The 21749-nt window shown below is 42.3% G+C and overlaps 1 long non-coding RNA gene across 2 annotated transcripts; it reads right to left on the minus strand.

Moving 5' to 3' along the window:
- Window positions 1-17560: 17560 nt before the first annotated feature.
- LOC127013509 (uncharacterized) lies at window positions 17561-21411 on the minus strand. Of its 2 annotated transcripts, none has more exons than XR_007766083.1 (3): window positions 21400-21411; window positions 21010-21202; window positions 17561-19409 (listed from the first exon to the last, which is right to left on the minus strand). It is a non-coding gene; the product is annotated as an uncharacterized LOC127013509 (long non-coding RNA). The 2 variants fall into 2 exon arrangements; XR_007766082.1 differs by having other exon boundaries at window positions 21382-21411.
- Between the last annotated feature and the right edge of the window lie 338 nt (window positions 21412-21749).

A 21749-nucleotide genomic window follows, 5' to 3' on the forward strand; every position in this document is an offset into this window, starting at 1 on the left:
GGGAATGGTAGAGCATGTTGCCAAATGATGACTCTTAAAGGTGGCTTCCCATAATGAAATTAAAAGCTTTTGCAAAAGCAAAATCTGTTTTTCCCACTCAAAAAATAAATCAGACAATAAGACACATTCACTTTTGAAATGAATGTTCTCTCCGACTCCATTATGTTCTTAACAAGACGAGCTCGCTTACAGAGAGTCAAATCCTTCAGACATGATTTAACCTGCACTTTCAGGAGGCTTTGGTAGGTGTTGTGTAATGAGTCCTGAATAAAGACACAGTTGAGGACTGCAGAAATTTTGGTCCTTTGTGGACAGGAGTTATAATTCCAAAGAAGTTGGAAGAAGCCTATTCTATGCATAGAAAGGTAAGGAAAAGTATCTCCACCCTTTTTCTACAGACCCTGCTTGCTATTCTGTTCTTTGCTGCAGGGATTTGTCTTAGTTAGGTCTGAAATTCTCTTCAATCTAAGGGCCAGATTCTGCCCTTCAATACATGTGTGGAATTTATTCCTTGAAATATATATTTTATTTTCAGTACTGTAGACTAAAATACTGTCTATTGATTTTTTTTGCAGCAGACAGAATACTTTGTGCTGTTTTCACTTGTGTCAACAATTGGTAGGTATCTAACTATAGGATGAAAGCTGTCTCAGGAGATGTAAAAATACAATCCAGGTTTGTTAACATTTGTAAGCCTCTATAAAGCTTCAATCTGGGCAAGATCTTTCTGCTTTATCCTAAATAATGCTAAATGCAACTAATTTTATTTCCCCAAAAAGCCTCAGGAAAATTAGCTGCATGAAACAGAAAATAGAAACACTGGCAGTTTTGTTTTCTAATGATTTCTTTCTTCCATCTTCATTCGATCACCTGCTAGTAACTGACCCTGTAGTCCTAGAAAATTCCCATGAATCCTAAAAGAAGTGTACTGGCTTCTTTGAGCTTCATGCAAGACAATACTTGGAAAACCCCTGGTTTGTGTACTGCAAAAGATACTGGAAGAGGATCTTAATTTGATCATAATTTGCTGGCTTTGGGTATTCTTAGTACTTACCTCCACCTCATCTTGAATTAGGTCTCAGCTCTGTGGGTTATGGACTGTACATGTTCAGCCTGTCAGGAAGGTCTGCAACCGTGAAAGAACCACAAAATGCTGAACTTCTCACGTGCGTTTTGGAGAGGAAGTAGACATCAGTTTTGCACATATGTGATCATGTGTGGATGTTTGTGCTAGCGTGGGGATGTCATTTCTTCTTTAGGGTGCACATTTTGTGTTTTCTGAGCAGACACGTGGGATTCTGGGCTTATTTTTTCCTCAAAGGCACTGCTGGAGACATTCTCCTCCACTGTTGTTTTTGCAGTGGGGAGTTTAGGTTTCGGGGAATCTCTCTTTATTATATTCAGGTGGTGGAAAGAAGGTTTTGGCATGCAGAGCCCCATGGTAATAAATGGAAGGACCATCAAACATAAATGACCTTGGCAAATTGGGGCACCAACACACTAGCAAGAATAACGTCCTGCAAAATATAACATATACGTTTCAGTCAGATAACTGTAGTTCAATATAAACCACTTGATAATACTTCCTGAAATACTGTGGGATCTCTTCTGCAAACAGTGAATCCGTAGTCACCCAAAGCTGCCCAGCAACTCTGTCTAGCACTGTACCGCTGATGATAACTGAGGAGAGGTTAAGTTTCTGTTGCACCGGACACACAGGTTACTCAGCTGTTGATTGGTGTGGCTTCCTTTAATGTGAGGAAGCTGCCTGTTATGTCCGTGTGATGGGATTTATACAGCTTAGGTATCAGAGTCAGTTACATGACCATGTTATGAACACTTCTTCTAATAGATTTCAATCTGCTGTGCAAGAGAGAAGTTATCATCATCGCTACTGTTGAAAGTGTATTTCATGATCCATCCATTCCAGTCACATCCCCATCAATTAGTGATCCCATTTCCATCACATTTGTGATGTGTCTGTGCTTCCATATTTCCCATTTTAAGTGTTCTCCACTCTTTCATGCAGCATTAAGACCTTTTATGACCCTCTGGGGTGAATTCAGGCTCCCTTTTGCAAGGCTTTTCAAAGATCACGATGACCTAACCTCAGGTGTGTCAGAAGTTTAGATTACTTGTAGCCAAACCTTCCCTATATACTTTCAACCTGCAAAAAGCAAGCCTGAAATCCAAAGAGGACAAATCTTAGCACTGTTGTGTTGCTTTCTTTGAGCAAGCTTCATAGAAAAAAACCCAACCACCGCTGTTTGAGTTTTCTAACTCTCATGGCTATTTGTTGTCGAACTAGAAAGCTCACAAGAGTTTTAGAAACATTAAGAAAATTAACCTTATATTCTCAAATCTAACTAAAGGAAGGTGTGATTCACATTTCAAAGAAGGGTTCAGATTCATTCTTACATTATCTAACAAACACGGTCCCATCCAGTAACTCTATTTCTCCATATTCAGTCACCTTTCCCACCATTTTACTACCAAGCACAATACTTTGACCGCTCATCACCCTTGATCCAGCTGGGGTGTCTGAAGCATGCAGCCCAGAAGCCATGGAGCCTAACATAGCTTCCCTTAGCAAAGTAGAAACTTTCTGAGTGTGCAGGGGGGATGTCATGTTGTCTGAGCTGGAAGTCTACCCTGAATCCTATCTGCCATTAGTGTAGAGTTACATAAATTGATTTTTCAGACAGGGTGACACTCCACAGCCAGGTGACAGGCCAGAACAGTGGCTGGACAATCAGATACTTAGGGAAGCTAGCATGGGCTTTATAGAGCTCCAGGGGAGAGTGCTGAATAATACTCTTCAAGCCAAAATCATCTGTAGGACATGAGCGCTAAATTATGTTTCCACTTCCCATACTGACAGGTCTCTGGAATCTGCAGGAATTCCCCACTCCTCAAAGGATATCAGAGCGCACAGTGTGCAGCTTTCAGGGATTGGCAACCTCGCTTTTGTGATCTCTTGTAATGAAATTTTACCCATAATGCCATAAGAATAAGGAAATACAGCACTCAGAGACACTAAAACTATCAGCAGTTCCCTGCTCGGTGCCTGCACTGCTCCTTCGCCTGGCCAAAGATAATCACACATACTTTGTTAAATTAAAACAGTTTGCTGATTTATACATCTACTTGTGAGGAGGTATTTCCAATTACTTTGGCATTCGTATCTTGGACAAGCTGTTCTCTCAAATCACCCTGGCACTTAATAGCCTGCGCCGACTGGTATTTTGTATGACGCTGGCACTATTAGCCCAGCCTGGCTAGTGTTTCAATTCACCGTGGCACTAATGGCCTGGAAGTTGTTCTTGTTTTCCAGATTAATGAGTACCCTAAAAACCACTCAAAATTGGAAAAGAAAGAATGTTTTCAAAGGGGGGAAAATAAGGCGAGTTGGAGCTGCCCACTACCTCTTCATTGTGCTCTTTCCTCATCTGCCTCTTCTTTAGCTGCCTATACAGGAATCTAATAATACCGGTGCTCCCACGGAGCAGCATATATCCAGTGGCTCAGGATGCCCACCACTGACACTTGACCCCAAAAAAGCCCCGTGGGGACCCCCAGGAGGGAAGGATCTCTGCCAGCAGATTGCTGTGAGCAAGGAGAAATGATTGAAATGGGAAAGGCCTCATTTGCACTTCCATTGTGTGAGATAGTTGAAGCCTTTCTGTCAAAATCCAGCTGAAGATGGGAGTTGCTTAACCAACATTGCCCTCATCAGGAGCTGAGAGCTGCACCCACATGCTCATGGGCCACCTGGAGCTAAGCCTCCCTATTCCCTGATGGGGCATGGAAACGCAGCACAAGCCTGGGCAGAGCAAGGGCTCAACCCACTCTCCTGACGCCAGCGGTTGCTCCCTGAGGACCCTGGTTTAGCAGAGAGGCAGGCTTAAGCGAGTGCCTCACTACCTGTAGCTAACACAGCTGAGGCCTCTGAGCACCATCTCCTTTCAGGAAGAGGTGAGCAACCTGGCTGGACTCTGGTCTTCACCACCACAGGGTGGTCCCCACAAGCAGGGATGGGGGAGTGCAGCAGAAGAGGAGAGGGGAGGATGTTGCAGGAGCATGCTGGTTTAATGGACGCTTTCACAGCGTGAAGAGGGATGACTTTTAACTTTATTGCCAAGGCTTCTTAGCAGGTCAGAGTTTTCACCTGACATATCTGCAGATGCTGCCCAATTATGATGGGCATTCCTAAGTTTACTGCAAATTCTACTCTTTTTTTCTTCATTGTGATTTGAATTGGCCTTTGTTACTTGTTATCTTTTTAGAAGCAAACCCTATCCCACCCTTGCTTTTAAAGAGAGAAAAAGAAAGAGATAGGGAGGGAGGGAGAGAAAGAGAGAATATCATCCGGCCCCTGCAGAAGGGTTTTAGAAGATTTTACATCTCAGCATTTTTTAGCTTCACTATGCATTTTCCATTGTACCCGATTATTGGTTCAATATGTATACTATGTTATTTAAATGTAAGGGGGAAAATCGACTAGCAGTTATGGGAGAAGGCAGAGCTGTCACAACATATTCCTGCAAAGCCATGATTTGTTTTGTGTTCAGTCACACATTGTTTGGATTTCAGCTCTTATTTCAGTCCTGGCCTTAGGGTTTTACGAGCAGCGTTGGAAGTCAGATACACAGAGTGCTACACTGAATTTGGTATTCTGTATTTCTAACACAGAAGATGGAAGAAGAGAGTTTTGTAGATGGAGGGAGGGACACAGGACAAGTTCATCCCTCATTATTTACAGATAGGTAATCAGAAACGGGTTTGTAGCTATACAAAATACCCACTCGTGGAGGGGGGAGGAAATATGTCTGGCTTTCAGCAGGCTGACTCCCTTCTTCAGCTGTCTCGGCTCCAGCCCTGCAGCCAGAGCTGCTCAGGGAAACCCCTGTGCCCACAGAGTCAGGCAGGTGAGAGCGGGAGTCCAGGGAGGACCCGATCAGTCCGTCTGGGTCTCGCTCTTCCCACCGTACAGCAGCTCCAACTGCCCTAGAAACCTGTGGTCCTCACGTGCTGCAGCCAGGTGTTAGTGTCACACCTCAGATGCCAGAATCAGAATCCATTATATATATATTTTAATTGTAAACAAAAAGACATGTCTGACTGGCTGAGCTATCCTAATGTCCAGATTTTGCTGGAGTTTTTTTATCCTTCCATACAGAAGCATATCTATCATTAAGTCTACACAGACATGGGCAGGCAGAGGAACATGGGCCAACCATGCAGTTACTGTTAACCTACAATGTTTATGAAATGCACTTACATTTGGTCATTATGTGAGTCATTCTCAGAATCCACAAACAAAACCATTCTTCAGAGCAGTGATGAGACAAAAATGTCAACCCAGCTGCAGCTTTCCTAAGGGATCTGCCACAATGTGTCGTCTCAACAGATAGACTATTTATTGTGCAATGTTTCTGTTCATAAAGAAAAGTGCTAGGAAACATGAAGGAGAGAAAAATATGAAACCATTTTTTGGACAGAGAGGAGAAAATGTGGTGGGAGGTGATACCCTGACCCCTCAGTACCCCTCTTTAGCTTTTGGGATGGACATAGAGCATTATCTTTGGGAAGGGCACAGCGAGGGCACAGCACTTTTACCAAAAGTGCTGTGGTTGTGCCAAAATAAAGCTTTGTCTGATTTTAGATCTTTCTTTTGTTCTAAGCACAAACTCAGTGTCTGCTGCTTCTATATACAGTCATCACCCCATCTAGCAGCTAATGAAAATAGGAGAAAGAATATCCTAGTATCTTCTGTCTCCTCCCATCCCCATGAAGCATACACAAATGCTGAGCAAAAGAGACTTTCTTTTTGATATGTTTTGAAAAGCCAAAGCAATAATAGATGTATCTTAAATGTTCTTCTCTGGGTCTTTTTAGCTGTTGCCATTTAGCCTTACTGCCAGACTGCAAGGACATTGTCTCTAAGTGATTATTTTTTATTGCCAATGTCAATGAAATAGAATAGAGAGGAAAGAAGATGCTGTAGCAGTTACTAAATCTGCAGAGAATCATTTTCATTGCTGGTGGCTTTTCTTGTCTTTTAATATTATTTTATTCAGGTGGCACCTTCCAGGGAACAAAAGCCTTTTGGAAAGGGAATGATCTGGAAATGTAATCATAATATTATAGCAAGGTGACCTCCAAAGGTCCGTGCCAGGGCATCAATGTGAGGAAACCTGATCTTCTGGAAAAGCAGCAAAGAGCTTCCCAGCACTGTAGAGCACCAGTCATAGTCTCACCTTGTGACTCTGATATTGCTGCAGTCAATTAAGGCACGGGAGATTTCCCAGAGGACTCTGAAGTTGGCACAGGTGGTCTTACCCTTGACCTTAATGGCCTCTGAATCAAATTTACAGAACTTTATTAATGTTAGAAAATTATTATTTCAGTCACAGAATTGTAAACCGATGTAAAACTGGGAGAGCTTATCCAAACCCCATCCATCCCAATCTAGACTAAAGGATACTTATAATAATAACCTGTATTTCAATATCATAAAATTACCTCACAAGTGAAATCTAAGTCACAGAAAACTAAAAGGCTTCCATAAACATAAGAATAGTTTTCAGATAGTAACTGATATCCTGTTCAGGTTATTTATCAGCTAGTTAAAGAGGAGTCTATTGCCAAACAAACCCCAAATAACTTCCTAACTTATGGGTGGATTTAGCATAGAAACTTTTCAAACCTCAAAATATTTGTTTGCCTTAGTTACTTGAACAGAAAATCCCGAACTGTAAAGAAGGTAACGTTTATCCGGCTATCTTTTTCCTTAAAAATTAGGCAGGAAACCTTACTGTCACAGACTGACTTTTGGGAATCTGAATCTGCTTGCTCCTGACGGGTAGAATTAAAAGTCACCAGCTTCAGAAGCTTCTTAGTCCAAGTAAAATGAGGAAATACACTGACACAGAAAAATCCCACCACTGCAACCTCTTACAAACCATGGCGCCTGTTGTTATCCCTTGACTGCTATGGTAAAAACACCAAACTGGAAAGCCACTCCAGTCCCCTGAGAGGGTGGGGCAGGATGGGCAGAGCACTTCTCATCGTCATGGAAGTTCAACAAAGTCTTGGTAGTGCAAAGACCCGGGCTCACAACTTGGTCCTTTGGTGAAGGTTTCGTTTCTCAATTGCTGTTCCTTTATATCATTTATACTGCTGCATAATACACTGATGAAGAGGATCTCAGTGCATTTCTTCACACGAGAAGGATGCAAAGGCAGAGATCCAAGGACAAGCTAAACTGGAGAGGTGAAATAGTGGCTGCCAGTCGTATCTCATTTTTCTGTAATGCAATTCATCCCTGAGTACAATACAAAATTTGCTAAGGCAGCCTCCAAAAACAAAGTCCCTCATCTGAGATACTTAGTTAGATTAGAGGTCTGGTTTGGCCATTAATTTAGCTTTCATTGTAGGTCTCTTCAGCTTTTAACAATGTTCTATGGACTCTTCCAGGCCATCAAAAAGACACTTAGAACAGGCTTCACAGTGAACTGATAGGAGTCCACTGCAATGCAGTCATCTCTGCAGAGCAGTGATGAGAAGCAACACATGGCATTTTGCACAGCTGAGTAGCAAAAAGTACTCCTCAAGGGCATCAGGGCAACCTCAGCTCTCAAACTACTGTAGGACCTCAGTGTGCACAGAGGGGGGAAAAAATGATAGCAAGGCTGCTACTGGTTTAAGACAAAGCAAAAAAATCATCCAACAACAGATCCATGCCATCTAAAAAACTCACAGCAAGTGACAAAAATCATATGTTACCTGTGTAACAGGGATGAAGACCTAAACTGATTTTGCTACTAACTGAGCTTATGCTTCCAGCTAACCAAAATATTTCTAACCTGGTCCTTAGATGTTAATATAATTTCTGCTGAAAAACACAGTGATTGCTCTGTTTTTCTAATACATTCATCCCAAGGTTCACTTGTCCATCTGTTAAGTACTTACATATGTTTGTTTTAGGGGATCGTGTGTGTGTGTGTAGGTGATGGGAGAATTTCTACTGGTAGTTTTATTGCTGTTGAAGCAGGTAATCATCTTTTCCTTAAAACCCCTGGCATGATTTATCACAAAGATTGTTTTGTTTATTAACGAGTCCTCATAATAGCAGAGCTTGATGCTCAGGTTTTTTTCAGACATACCGAAGTCTAATTTAATTGCTGCGAACAGCTAAACCCAAGTTTGTATTAATAGATAAAAATCATAAGGTGATGAGTTACAACATATTAATGAACTCACAGTCCTGTGAACCAGCTAGTAATGACTCATGACCTTGATAAAGTTGGTTAGAAGAAAAAAAATAAGCACAGAAGTTACTCTGGTTTGTGAATATTCTTACAAGGAAATCCAGTTTATAGGACAGCAACCACATGCTAAAACACAACAGTAATTCCAGGATGACCTTAGTTTTCCCCAGCAAAGTCCCGTGAAGGCCTTGGAGACACGTGCACAAATAGCCCAGCACAGTAGCGAGGAGAGGAGGGGAAGGAGATCTGCCTGTTCAAGCAGAAGAAAAGGTCCTTGCTGCCCAGGAGGCAGCAGGAAAGCTCTTCTCAGTCTTGAAGAAAACAGGATAGTTGCCACTAGAGAGATTGAAACAACTGTGGGAAGACAGTGGAAGGACGTGTCTGGCACAGATGACCACATTCTGGTTTTGAATTATTCTTCTTGCATGAGAAACTTAGTGCAATTTGAAGGGAAAACTCAGACCCTATAATATTGAGAACCGCTTAGTAGCTACACACTTGTGCCAGCAGATGAGAAACTCATTCCTCCCTGTGCCTTGGGAAGAACTGCCTGAGCAAGTTCTCCAACTGCGCAATCTGGCTTGCTACAGACAGCTCTAGCTCTGCAGGGAAAGGACATGATAAACTTTCTTGTGAAAAAACTTGGGAGCTTCACAGGAAATCAAGAAAAGGACCGGGAGCTTGGGAGTTGAATGGATGCAGCAGGAGTGGTCCTCTCCCCCCCGGCAAGCAGACGAAAGGAAGGGAGGGCAGGGAAGCTCTGTGATCCTCTCGACAGAGCAGTGAATCTAAACTAACAAGCAAAGACAAAATTCAATCAAAACACGTGCTGGTGCCTGCATCATTATTGTCCTAAGCTACCTCATGCTTTGCCAAAAACCCTTTACCCTCATCTCCAGGAGCTTTGTTCACACAGATAGCATATAAATAAAATTCCTGGATAGACAAATATGCACATTGTCCTCGGGTGACTTTTAAAATACGCCTTTTGTGCAAAGAAACTAGCATTTTCTAAAGCTTTTTGGACCCATTCCTTCTGCAAACATAGAATACCTACTATGCTTTGTAGTACCGTTAGCTTGGTTAATGTTTTTTCATAAGGAATTCTAGCAGGAACCACCATTACAGAAGGAACTTAGTTCTTTGAACTGCTCTAAATAATATAAGTTTCACTTTCATCCCAAGAAGTGTTAAGGATGCACAAAAACACACAGGGAATTTTGTGCTAGCACCACTGATTATATTACTTTCAAAAGAGAAATAAAATCTTACCCTGAAGCTCAGAATTATTAGAGTGAACAGCCAGAATCTATTATACTATAGAAATATCACACAGAGAGCATTCATGAAAGAATTCGCCAGACAACTTGCTATGGTACGAAATTGTTCATTTTGTACACATTGTCTCATTACTTACTTTCCTCCTTATTAATGATGAAGTCATAATATGTGGGTAAATTAAAAGTCTTTCTGCTGTAACAGGGAAAAAAATACTCCAAAAATCATCTACTGGGTTTTAGTTACACCGCGGTTTCGCAACAGATCTAAGCTGGTGGAGGTGCAGGTTCCCCGTGAACAGGTAAGCCCCTTCCTTCACGCCAGCATTAGCCCCACACAGCCATGACATGAGCCAAATCGAGAAACTGATCTGGTTGAAAATCAGTTTTCACCCCTGGCCTCCTTTTGCTGGATTAGCTTGCAGCCAGTTGGTTCCTTCACCCATCTCCTGTCAGCGCAAGGGAGGCCACAGGAACGTGCAGCCAGGAAGACGACTTTTACTGGGAGCCCGCAGATTGAGAGTGTGTTGGCATCAAGAGAGCGTGAAACTCAACACAAGCTTTCCAAGCCTGGGGAAATCGACAAAAGAGGCTGCTCGTACCAGGACAACTTGGAGAGCATCCTATGAGTGTCAGCGCTCACAGCCACTGCTTTCCTCACAATGTGCCACCACTCTGAAGAGGCTGGACCAGACCTTTCTGAGGTACCAAAGTGCACTCCAGCGCTTCCGAGGTCTCACCATTTCCAGGCACTACGTGCTCTGCGTGCCCTCTTTAGCACCCTTAAAACCTCTTCATCCAGCCAGGTCTATCGCTTCCTTGCACAATGCTGTTAATTTTATTTTTTAATAAGTTGCATTAAAAATGTTACAGCTAACATGAAATGCACTTTACTATCACTCTCTCTGGGCAATCCTGCCCCAAGGACTGTGTGTCATTCTGCTCTGTCTGAGCTCCTCATCACATTTCAAAGGAACATTTTCATTAGTTCCTGGGTGACTCAGGAACCTAATTCGTGTTTTAAAAGCAACTTGGGAACTAAAATTTCAGCTAAAGTCCCAGGAAATTGACTCTCAGTCACTTTGACACTTTTCCATGCATTCCCCCGTGGTTTTGTTCTTAATTTGCCTGGAATATAATAGAAGCAAATTAGGCACTAAGGAATTGTGCCTTATAGAGACGCTTACATTCTTATGGAGACTATGCAAAAACAAAACAGGCTTCAAATTTTTTATTCCTCTAGGAAAAATAAATCTGGGAGTCTTTTTAGACTTGACCTAAGAAACCCAGTGTCTTTTTCCAACACTGGACCAGTGCACACCAGTGCATGCCTTGGCTCCATATCTGGACAAGACGCGCATGGGCAGTTTCCCTCTCTCCCTTTTAATGGGAAGGAAAGCCTGGCACTCAGGCCGAAAGGGAGCCCCAAAACACTCCGGTCAGCCCTCCAGGCAAGGCACATTACAGCTAACATCCCCTCAGAAGCATAGAAACAGCTTTGGCAAATGCAGGACAGAATTTGTTTTACAATTATGAGGCCAATTACATCTTTCTCCTCTTTACAACTTAGCTTATTTGAACCTAAGAGTAAATCTTCCCATTGTCAGCTATGTTTTAAAAATACGAAAAATACCTTTCCATGTTTTTCAGCCTATTCCGTTCTTTGTTAATTCTACCATCTGTATATCTCATTGTTAAAAAAATTCATATCTAAAAAAACCACACACAAAAAATCTGAACCTGATGTGTTCCTTCTTCCTATATCCATTTAATGCATGGCAGCTAACAAACTAATTTTCTTTTTTTTTGGTAATTAGCAGAACATGCATCAACTGCTCCAAAGGCTACTGAAGTCAGTGGATTTTTTTTGCACCAACTTTGATGGGTTCAGATCAGCCTCAGAGCACTTAAATTCATATTGTATTTTCAATTCTCTCCTGCCCAGGCTGCTTCTCATGTGGAGATGAGCTGAAATAGAAGGAAGCCCATTAACTGTTCTTCTTCCAGACCTCCTCAATACAGTCAGAACTTTGTCATGATTTTAAATACCACATTTGTGGCCCTGATCTACTTTTTTATTATTACTTAACCTTTTGGATGTGCCTGAGTTCACACAGTCAGGGACCTGCTCTTCAAAGATAAACAAATTGTTGGAGAACTAAGCAATACAGGAAATTCACGTGCTTCACTACTGAATTAAAGGGTGGTAGGCCAAAAAAGTCATTAGTTTTAGTGACCACAGTGGGTTTTATATAGAAGAAAGGTTTCATTCCCTAAATTGGCTCACACGTTATTGCTAATGAATGTCTAACAAAGATTCTTCTCTATAAAATGTGATCATTTTACACAGGAGATTTATCAGTCGAGTTCTTGGAGAGATTGAGGCATTGGAGTCTTTTAAAAGTCCATTTTTTAAGTCTCTACTCCACATATTGCTTTTATGACCTAAAAAGCAAAGGGACTCCACATGCTGTAGGGTTCAATAGAAATTATTGTTGGAAGGTAGGAATACAACAGTAGGACTGTATTCATCACAAGAGTTACACTTTTTGCTGCTAGAGCTCAAGAAAAGTCCATAAGGATCAGAGTTGCAAGCCAGCTCTTTCATTTGCTCGTTCTTTGTGCCGCACTTTGTCTCTCCCTCTCTGGCGGTAAGAGGGTCACTTGGTGCAGGCAGGGCTTGCGCGCGCTCGCCCTGCTAAAAGTTTTCTGGCAATTTGTTCAAAGGTTTCCGTGTCTTGTTAAAATGCTAACGCACATACGGCCAGGCTGTTGTTCGTAAGCAGGAGCTCGGGGGACCACAAGGTGCAGACTGGTGCGTCTGTGGGAAAGGGGAATTTGCATCACCCACTTTTGGAATTTAGGGTGGGTGCAGCTCTGAGCTCCTGCGGCCAGGGCTGTCGGCTCCCTCTGCGGTCAGCAGGGAGAGATCGGCATCTCTGAAGGGCAAATCACAGCATCTACATCAGATGCCTAAAGTTAGGCAAGGCAACTAATTCCTTTAGCTCAGACAAAGTATAGGAAATCTTTTCCTTGACTGAAGACCAAATAAGCCTTTCAAAATCCACTTGGCAGACCACAGTACTACAAGCTTTAGCATTATCCAACAATAATAAACACACAGACACACACACACGTATAAAAGAGAGACCCTGTGACCACAAGCCGCATGAAATGAAGCAGTGGGCCATATCAGACCTCCTGCTGTATGCTCTGTATTGAGGCAGGAGAGGTACAAATACCTTACTCTTCATGCAGTGTATTACAGCACTCTGGCAAACGAGTCTTGGGTATTAACAGAAGGGTTAACAGTAGCATCAAAGAGAAGAAAAGAGGAAAAGTAGTACACAAATCATACTTGGATGCCAAATATTTGTAGTTGTGCTCCCTCAGGACTAGCACCTCTGTACCCTCAAAGGTACCCTGTGGAAGGCAGCAGTCTGCAGTTGCTGTAGTTATTATGCAAAAGGCATTGGGGCATAGGGCTTCTCTTCCATGGGACCCTGAGATTTAAGTCTGAATACATGAGCAGTCTTTAACAGCAATCCCATCAGCTGCCCAGCACCCCGACACACAAGTATCAACACACATAGTCATCGTGCAGTTGTGTGGAAGTGAAGGGGGCACTGGCTAAGCACTGCAAGGGACGGTCAGGCAATCTGCATGCAAATTGAATTAATATGGGGCCAGCACAGCCCCAGTTATGTGAGATCACAAGAGATGTACCTGTAGGTGTCTTCCAGTGCTGCTCTAGTGGATGTGAGCTGTTGCTGAGGGGGCAGCAGCTCCCACCTTATGCCTCTAGCTGCAGCTGAGCTCCTCTGTGTCTCACTTGCTCCACAACCCAGGTAAGGTACTGATCGTGCGTAGGATGCCCAGCTACATTCAGCACATAAAAGGAGATTGGGAAGTGACACAGCCCTACAAACACGAAGCCCCAGGTGTGTAAGGAGCTGGCCAGAGAAGCATATGTAAGGTGGCATGCATGAGACTTTTTAGATGGGCATAACTCATGCTTCTGGGTTTGGGTTTTTTTGTTAGTTTTTTTTCATTTAAGTGCATTATTGGTATTTGGGCTTTGCAAAAACCACGAGATATTTCAAAGAATTTACTGTATTTGTATAATGTACTGTTATTGTTGTAATCTTCAGCTACATCACCACTAGTAACAGAGACGTGCTTAGGACTGCTCTGTGGCATGGAGGCACACCAGCACAAGCCAGCCTGCATCTATTCTCACCCTCCAGAGCAACACAGCCTTCTGCAAATTGACTCTAAGGAACTGCCTCTAAGCTGTACCAACTCCTAAACTGTGCCCAGCAACTCTTTGGGAACCTGACACAGGCCAAAACTATGCCAGACCTTCCTGACTCAGCAGGATGGACAACAAGAGACCTGGGACAATCCTGTGGTGTACAGACCTCCCCTCGATACTTGCATTTCCCAAAATTTCTTCCTCAATAATAGCACCTTTAGCACTACGGTTTTTTGTTTTGGCAGACACTACAACCAACCATGTGTTTGTTAAACCATAACATTTGATTAAAAACAAAAAAAAAATGACCATCATAAGCAAAGAAACAGTCTTCACCAAAATGATAGTCCATTCTGCCTCTTAACCTGCTGCTGTTTGCCTTGTAAATTTTGTTGGATACTATTAATGAGTCTTTTGGTTACAGGAAGAGAGGCTAAGAGCAGAAGGCCATTTAGTTTCAGAGACCTCTTCCAGACTGTATCCATTTAGGTCATAAGACAGGAGAGAAAAGGGGCTGTTGCTCATGAACACATTCTAAACACTTTGCTTTTTTGAAACAACTTACTTTGTAATCATTATCTTGGCTCTGGCCCTCTCATTTAACCTCATCTGCCTGACTTTAAATTCATGGAACAGATTCGTACTGCCTTGGACTCCGTGCAATTGGCTGCTGCAATACTCTTGGACTTTTTTTTTTTTTATAAAAACATTTGATACCATTAATCATATTGCCATATGTAATAAATTGGCTGCTTGTGGTACATTGCCTCAAACTGTCACATGGTTCCAATCACAATTCTGCCAACTGAAAGTGGTTGTTGGAAACTCTGACTCTTCCTCTCCGGCGTGCCGACTGCGAGGTGCGCAGGGCTCTGTCCTGTTTGTACTGTACATTAATGACCTGCTGGCTGCTTCGCGGCACAAAGGCCAGGAGTTACAAGTATGCACATGTTTGTAAGTGCCGCTATGCATAAGCGATAATCTGTTTGATATCAAAGTCACATCATTACGGAGTCAGCTTTTTGACAGCATTTGCGAGGTTTGAAGGCTAATTCAGTACATCTCTAATTTGCAGCTTAAATATCTGCCAGAATGAAAGGTGGGGAAGTGGGGGGGAAAGTATTAAATTTAGCTGTGTAAAATAATTCAGGGAACAAGAACACTGCTCCTGCAATTCAGCTTTTGCGACTGTCAGGGCTCTTGTCAAGTCACAGCTGGAATGCTGCAGATTTATAAGAACAATAGAGTTATTTGGGGGAGGAGGTGGGGAGAAAGGAATAAAATGCTATTTGTAGCACTTCAGCTAACACTTTGACACAGGTTCTTTGGATCTAAGTAGGCACAGACAGACTTGCTTAAATAAAAAAAAAAAAAAACTCACCACTCCTGATCTTTTACTAAAGTTTGCCTTGAAACTTTTCTCAGAGCAGCAAAAATGGTCTATTTACCTTAGAGCTGGGCCCAGAAAAACAGCACTGGTTTTGAATATTGTGAAGTGTCTTTCTACATGGCAGCTGGACATAGGAAAGGGAAAGGAGGCTACTGTAATGAAATAATTAATGATCATTTATATTATATTAGAGCCCTAGTCGTGGATCAGAGCCCCACTGCATTAATTACGATGGAAAGGCAGAACAGAGGCAGCTCCTGCACTCAGGAGGTCTTAGTCTAAGCTCACTGACTTTGCTCTCCTCTCTCAAACCTTCTTATTCCTGCCAGCTCTTACTTGAAGAAAATACACAGATACCGCCACAGACACGGGCAAGGGGTAAAAGAGCACCATGGGGACACCTGCTCTCATGGGCCCTTGGTCACACCAAGAAAAGGAAGCCCTGTAAACCTACCAGGAGGAAAGAAAAATAAAATACTTGCAGAGAGTCAACAGCCCTCTTTGGTATCCAGATACTCAAAACCTCTTGGCTGGACCAAGGAAGGGTGCCAGCAGCAGTGAAGATGCAGTGATGTAAGAGTTAGCATGTACCAGTAGCCAGAGCATATACATAGGACCCCAATGCATTCATATACCAGGGGCTAGCCTGCTTTGTCTTTTCCCATTATTCATCCTAGCTAGGTTAATAGATACAACAATCTTGCCATTTTATTGCTGTGCACATGTAATGAGTTCAGGAGACATGGTAACCCCCACACTGGAAGAAACTGGTGGTTTAAAGCTCAGCAACATGAGAAACCCTAGACTCATGGAATCTGCTATTCCAGCACTGGACTTTGGCCCTGGAGTCCTTGACTTTGCTCTTATATACAAACAGGCACATAACTGCAAGTCAAACTGGAAAGGAGCACAGGAATTCAAGTTCTCAAAGAAAAAAAAAAAATCTCCTCTGATCCACTTTCTTCAAGAGACAGCTAAATTTTTTTCCAAATTGTTCCTCAGCTTTGCTTGATCTATTTTTCTTAGAAGATATTTCAAGTTAATGCCTCGCAGGCTTTTCTTTCCTAGGAAGTTACTCTGAGAGGATTTTTTCCTCAGAGGTCTTGATCTTTCAGACCTTTATACCTGTGTTTAACTCAACATGTAATAAAAATCCCAGTTGTGGGATCATTTGTGAAAAAGAGACAAGCATGCACAAAAATGCTTACAGGATCTCAGATTCACAAGGAAAAACTGTATAGTTGTCAAGTTGAAAACGCAAAATACTGAATCATGCTGTCAAAAAGCTGACACCTCTACAATGCTTGGTATCTTACTACCTACTGGTGACATTTCTGGGGGTTTTCATTTTATAAAAAAACCCCACGTGTTTCACAAGCCTTTCTCTGAAAACAAAAGCTCTTGGAAGACTACACGAAGCATTGCCAGGCTGACTTTCATGAACACATCACTTTCTGAAATGTATATAATCAAGGGCATAATTTTAGAGGTATCTGTAGATGCCTTACAGTATTCCAGCTATAACCAGATAACAGTTTTAATTCTGCATCATACCCTGTAGTACCTTCACAGAGCAAGCTCGTCAGGCGAATTGAGCTATGCATGCTTACAATGTTGTTTTGATGTAACGCAGACCAAATAGAAGACAGTATTAGTTTCAGCTGAGAAAAAGTTTCTGGTTTTTAGTCTAGTCTCATAAGCCTTAAGGGATTTGAGTGCAGAAGCTCTGAGCATTACTGGAAACCCCTAATTGCCAAACAACACACATATCAGGAAGGAGTAAGCAACTAGTGCTATGCCAGGTAGTCCCAATTTTGGGGGGGAAATGCCTTACTACTGCTACACCAGGTAGTCCCAAATGTTTGCCAAATACCTTACTAACAGGTATAGACAAAAATCTCACTCTAGTTCAATGAATAGTCTTTAAAAAAAAACCTAACCACAGAAAAAACCCATACAACTTAAAATTTTATGTGAATGCTCTAGAAAGCTGAGCAGCTATCACTCAAAAGAATAATACTTAATTTGGGGCTCAGGGAAGAAAGAGCAATTCACATCCACCATTCCCAGGAACAAATACATGGAATTAATATTCATCCTTGGGTATTTTGACAGACCTCTGGGGAAGAAAAAAAAAAAAAAACAAAACCCTTTAATTTGCAGATTCTGTAAGATCTGACTAAAGCAGCAGCCCATTCTTGACTTGGACACTTGCTTAAATTAAGGCAGAAGTTGCCTGATCCACTCCAGTATAGCTTTACACAGCATGTAAAGTTTACCTCGTATATAGGGCTGCTGTTGTGCAAGGAGGAGACACACTCAGCAAATAAGATTAAGCATATACTTAATTTTAAGCTCATGGGCAGGTTAAGCGAAGTCAACAAGCCTTCTTTAGAGGTTAAGCATATCATTTATTGGTATGTTGGATTAGGATGCAAGCATTTGCAGTATCTTCATGACATTGACTGTCTTTTTCCTGCAACAGCACAGCTCCTATGTGCTATGGACAGAATAGACAGCCACCACCCCTTTGTTTCCGCTCCTGTCATCCAAAACAGAAGACTCACTCTTTGCTTGCAGAAGTTTAACCATGCAAAAAGCAATACACTGCAAATATGTGACCATTAAAAAGGGTTATAGCAGAAGCTGCACAAACCAAGTGAGCAATAATAGAGATAATTTATATGATTATCTACCTACCAAGGTACAGAAAGAAAATCCACTACCAAAATCTTGCTTCAAAAGTCTATTTTTTAATTATATCCAATATTTCAAGTCTGTTCATTGTAAAGAGAGTCACCTTTGAGACATAGCCAAACCTTGTCAATAGGATGCATTTCCAGATAACATGAAAGATTAGTTCCTGAAGTATACCTGTTTTCCAGTAACCATGCACTGTAGTTTTACTGTTAGGCTAAGCTATATTTCTAAAGTCTACCCATTGGCTAAATAAAGGAAAAAATTCCAAGCTGAAGTTTCTCAGCTGATTTCTAAGCTGAGAAATCCAGATTGTGATTTTCAGCTACACACTATCTCACAAGAACAGAAAAATTCAATAAGGTCCTCCAAAATTTTTTTTTTATTTATGTGACAAGTTAACCACAGCTAGAGGGTGTGGGTTTCCTTTTTCTTTTTTAAGCAGGATGTGCTTTAGCTGTCTCACATTATTGTACATATATTTGATTATTCATATATAAGCAGCTATGCAGTGGAGTAGAATTTTCAGATGCAGATCAAGAAAAAACCACACAAAAATACTAACCCTCTAGGCCTCTATACAGTAAATTAAAGCACTTGTGAAAGGAAATACAGGCATATACGAGGGCTTTGAATTTCAAATATCCTTCAAGAAGTTATTAAAAAGAGACTCTACTGCTGAGAAAGAGACAAAATACAGCCATATTTCTTGGTATATCCCTTACAATTGCAAAAGAAATAGTCATTACATTAGCTTAGACTCAAAGTCATTTTTCCATTTTTAATGCCTTACGATTATTACAGGTTTTTAAACTCCCAAAGAAGGCAGCAAGTCATATGAAAGAGCTATTTGCATTACAGTTTTGTCTTTCTAGCTGTCTGTCAATCTAAGAGCAATATACTGGGCTTTACCCTATTTGAACCTTCATGGTTTTGCTGAAGGCTTCGGCCTGTATTGCTATAAACTGTGCACATGAAGACTGGCATTTGCATCTCCAACAGATTTGGCTCCAGAATTCCAAACAACAGATGTGGTGAAGCTCAGAGCCGTTTAAAATAATTTTCTACTTGCTGGTCAAAACTCTGAGCAGAATATTTCTTTCGTGTATTTAAGGGAGCCAATGAATACTCCTCTGCAAAACTCCTGGGAGCATCATCACTTCTAGCATCTGCCTGGGAGCTGGCTGTCCCAGAGTCCCCAGTGCTGCCATCATTGCCTTCATCCACTGAGAGAAATTCCTCTCTTATCAGGGAGGTCAAGCTGTCTTCTTCACCTAGGAGATGGTGTTGTAACAGATGTGTCCTCAGAGGATGACCTGCTGCTGAGCAGGTCAGCCCAGTGCAGTCTCTGACCCAACATCGAGCAGGTTCTTGCTGTACCCAATAGCTGGCAGACCTAGCCAGCATTTCCACAATCTTTCCATCCTCCCTTGGTGCAGGAATCCTAGAGAGCCCCAAAGAGCCTTCACCACTGCAGTGCACACTGGTAGATGGGGCACGACTCCTAAATCTGTAGACTACAGAAGAAAGCAACAAAAATAGACCAAGCAGAACAAACCAATTAAAGATCTAAAGCCAAGAGCTTACATCTGACTGTCTTGTACAACACCTAATCACTAAATACTTTATAGGTCTCTCGTATCATTTCCCCCCCCCACCATAACCAATTTACCTCCTTAAAGGCTCATCACAAGACTAATGTCATTTGTCCAAGATCAGAAAGCCAAATCTTTAAGGAACTAAATGTTACTTTGCACTCCATTTCAGTGGCCTAGGCCTGGAACTAAACCCAGGGACCACAGTCATAATGCTCTTAGGATTTCAATGTTCTCCAACTCCATCTAAACTGTAGCAGTCCTGCAATCCACGTAGCTTGCTAAGTTTAACTGGGTCTGAAGACTAGAGCCATAAAAAAAAAATCTTGGAGGAAGTAAAACCTAACTACAAAGCCTTCTTGAGCCTCAATACTTTATTTTGCCTTCCATGCAAGAGCTCAGCTTCAATTTGATTTACTCCTGACTCTTTTCTCTGCCTGCCCATCCCCCCCCCTTCACCCTCCCCCCCCCCCCCCCCCCAACAATCCTTGGTTTCTATTTCTTTATGGTCTTTCTCTTCTCAGGAGTAGTCTCTTTCCCTAATTACTGTCCTTGAAATATTCCCAGACAATCTTTACATACCCCTTATCAAATGCTGAGCTGTGCCCTTTGAAAGGCGTTTGTGTTTCACAATGAAGTCTGCTCCAAGGCTATGTGAGCTCCCACTGCCCTGGACAGCAAGGACAGAAGGGTGGTTGGAGCCCCCCATGAGTTGGGCAGGATAATTACCACCTTGTGAGAGTAGCTCCATGCTTATAAACACCCATGCACTTTGGAAGGAGACTTCCTGCACATGTGAACTGGCTGCAGGCTCTGGAAACCAGCTGCCTACCAATTATAACAAAGGCATCTTGCAGCATCTTCGCCTTGCAGTTCTGCTACAGAGAAGGTCTTTGGGCTCCTCAGGAAAAGAAATGTCAGATCAGGAGGAAACTACTGTGCTGCTGCTTCTATAATTCCAAGTCACACTGGGTAGGTGCAAACCCAATAGATCCTGCATGCCATTTGTTCTTGGTGAGCTGCAGAGCTGATCTGCACAGTAGGAGGATAACATTCTGAGATTGGGAAGTAACTCCACTCAAAGCATAGGGAACCACCTTTAACTGCAGGCACTGATGTTATATAAAGAGTGCCTTGAGTTAAGTTTCAAAGCCAGACATATTTCACAGAAAAGAAGGAATTCTAGAAAAATTACTCTAAGACTGTATTTTTTCCATTTACTTCATAAGTAGGAGGTTTTAGGCCTTGGGGGAAAGAGCCAGAGCAAGCAATGCAAGGACACAAGACAACATTTTGTGCAGGTCAGAGAATGGGAGCTCTGAAAATGAAGTAACAGGACAACCACAGGGGTGTCACCTGGAGCTCTTCTACCTTTGAGCCCTTATTTCAAGGGAGTTGCATACATGCCCATGGACAAGACAACACAAGGAATTCAGTTTCAGTAGCACCCATCTGCAACTGAAATCAAGTTAAACTTACCCTCCTCCTGACCCTGTACTACTACCCCCTTCTTGCCAATCACCTTGTAAGGCCCTGGCTTGGTCTCCTCCTTGCCACTCTGAAGCTGTCTGTCTACACCTTCTTCGCCAAGATCTAGCTAGCCGTGGTCTAGCATGCTGCTGGTTTTGGCTGCCTGCTGCAACATCCTCTTCTCCAGGGGAATGGAAACCTCTTGGGTTGTTTCGATGAACCATTTTATTAGGGTCCACCTAAAGCTAAGAGTAAAGGTTAATGAACAGGGGACAAGTCAGGAAGTTACTGAGCTCACAGGACAATGGGAAAGAGGTTCTAAGAGCTATAAAAGTCGGATTTACCTCATACCTTATAGAGTAAAAGGGCAGCCACAGTGCTAAGTCAACATCAACAACCCTTCCCAGGCATGATAAGAACTTACCTTATAGCTTAGCCCTACCTCTTTGTGAAAAGCCTCCTTTCCTTATTCCTAGGTAGGAACACAAAGGTAACACCACTGATATGGGAAGGTAGAGGGGACTAGGACTATAAGAAGTAAATGAACCACTGGAGGAGGAGCTAACACAGCATCTTCTCATTTGTAATCAGCAAAGCCTTTCCAGGCCTAATGAAATGAGAAGAGAGCCCACAAAAGCTGTGCATGATGTTTGGGTCTTAAAGGAGTACAGTATGGCAAAGTTTCTTTGGTCCTCAAAGAGGCAAAGGAGAAGGAAGGGTGAATCTCTCCCTTGGCTGAGATATGCTCAGCACAGGGACAAGATGAAGGGCAGAACAAGTAGTTTTTACTTG

This window comes from Gymnogyps californianus, chromosome 2, assembly GCF_018139145.2.
Source record: "Gymnogyps californianus isolate 813 chromosome 2, ASM1813914v2, whole genome shotgun sequence".
Classification (NCBI taxonomy): domain Eukaryota; kingdom Metazoa; phylum Chordata; class Aves; order Accipitriformes; family Cathartidae; genus Gymnogyps; species Gymnogyps californianus.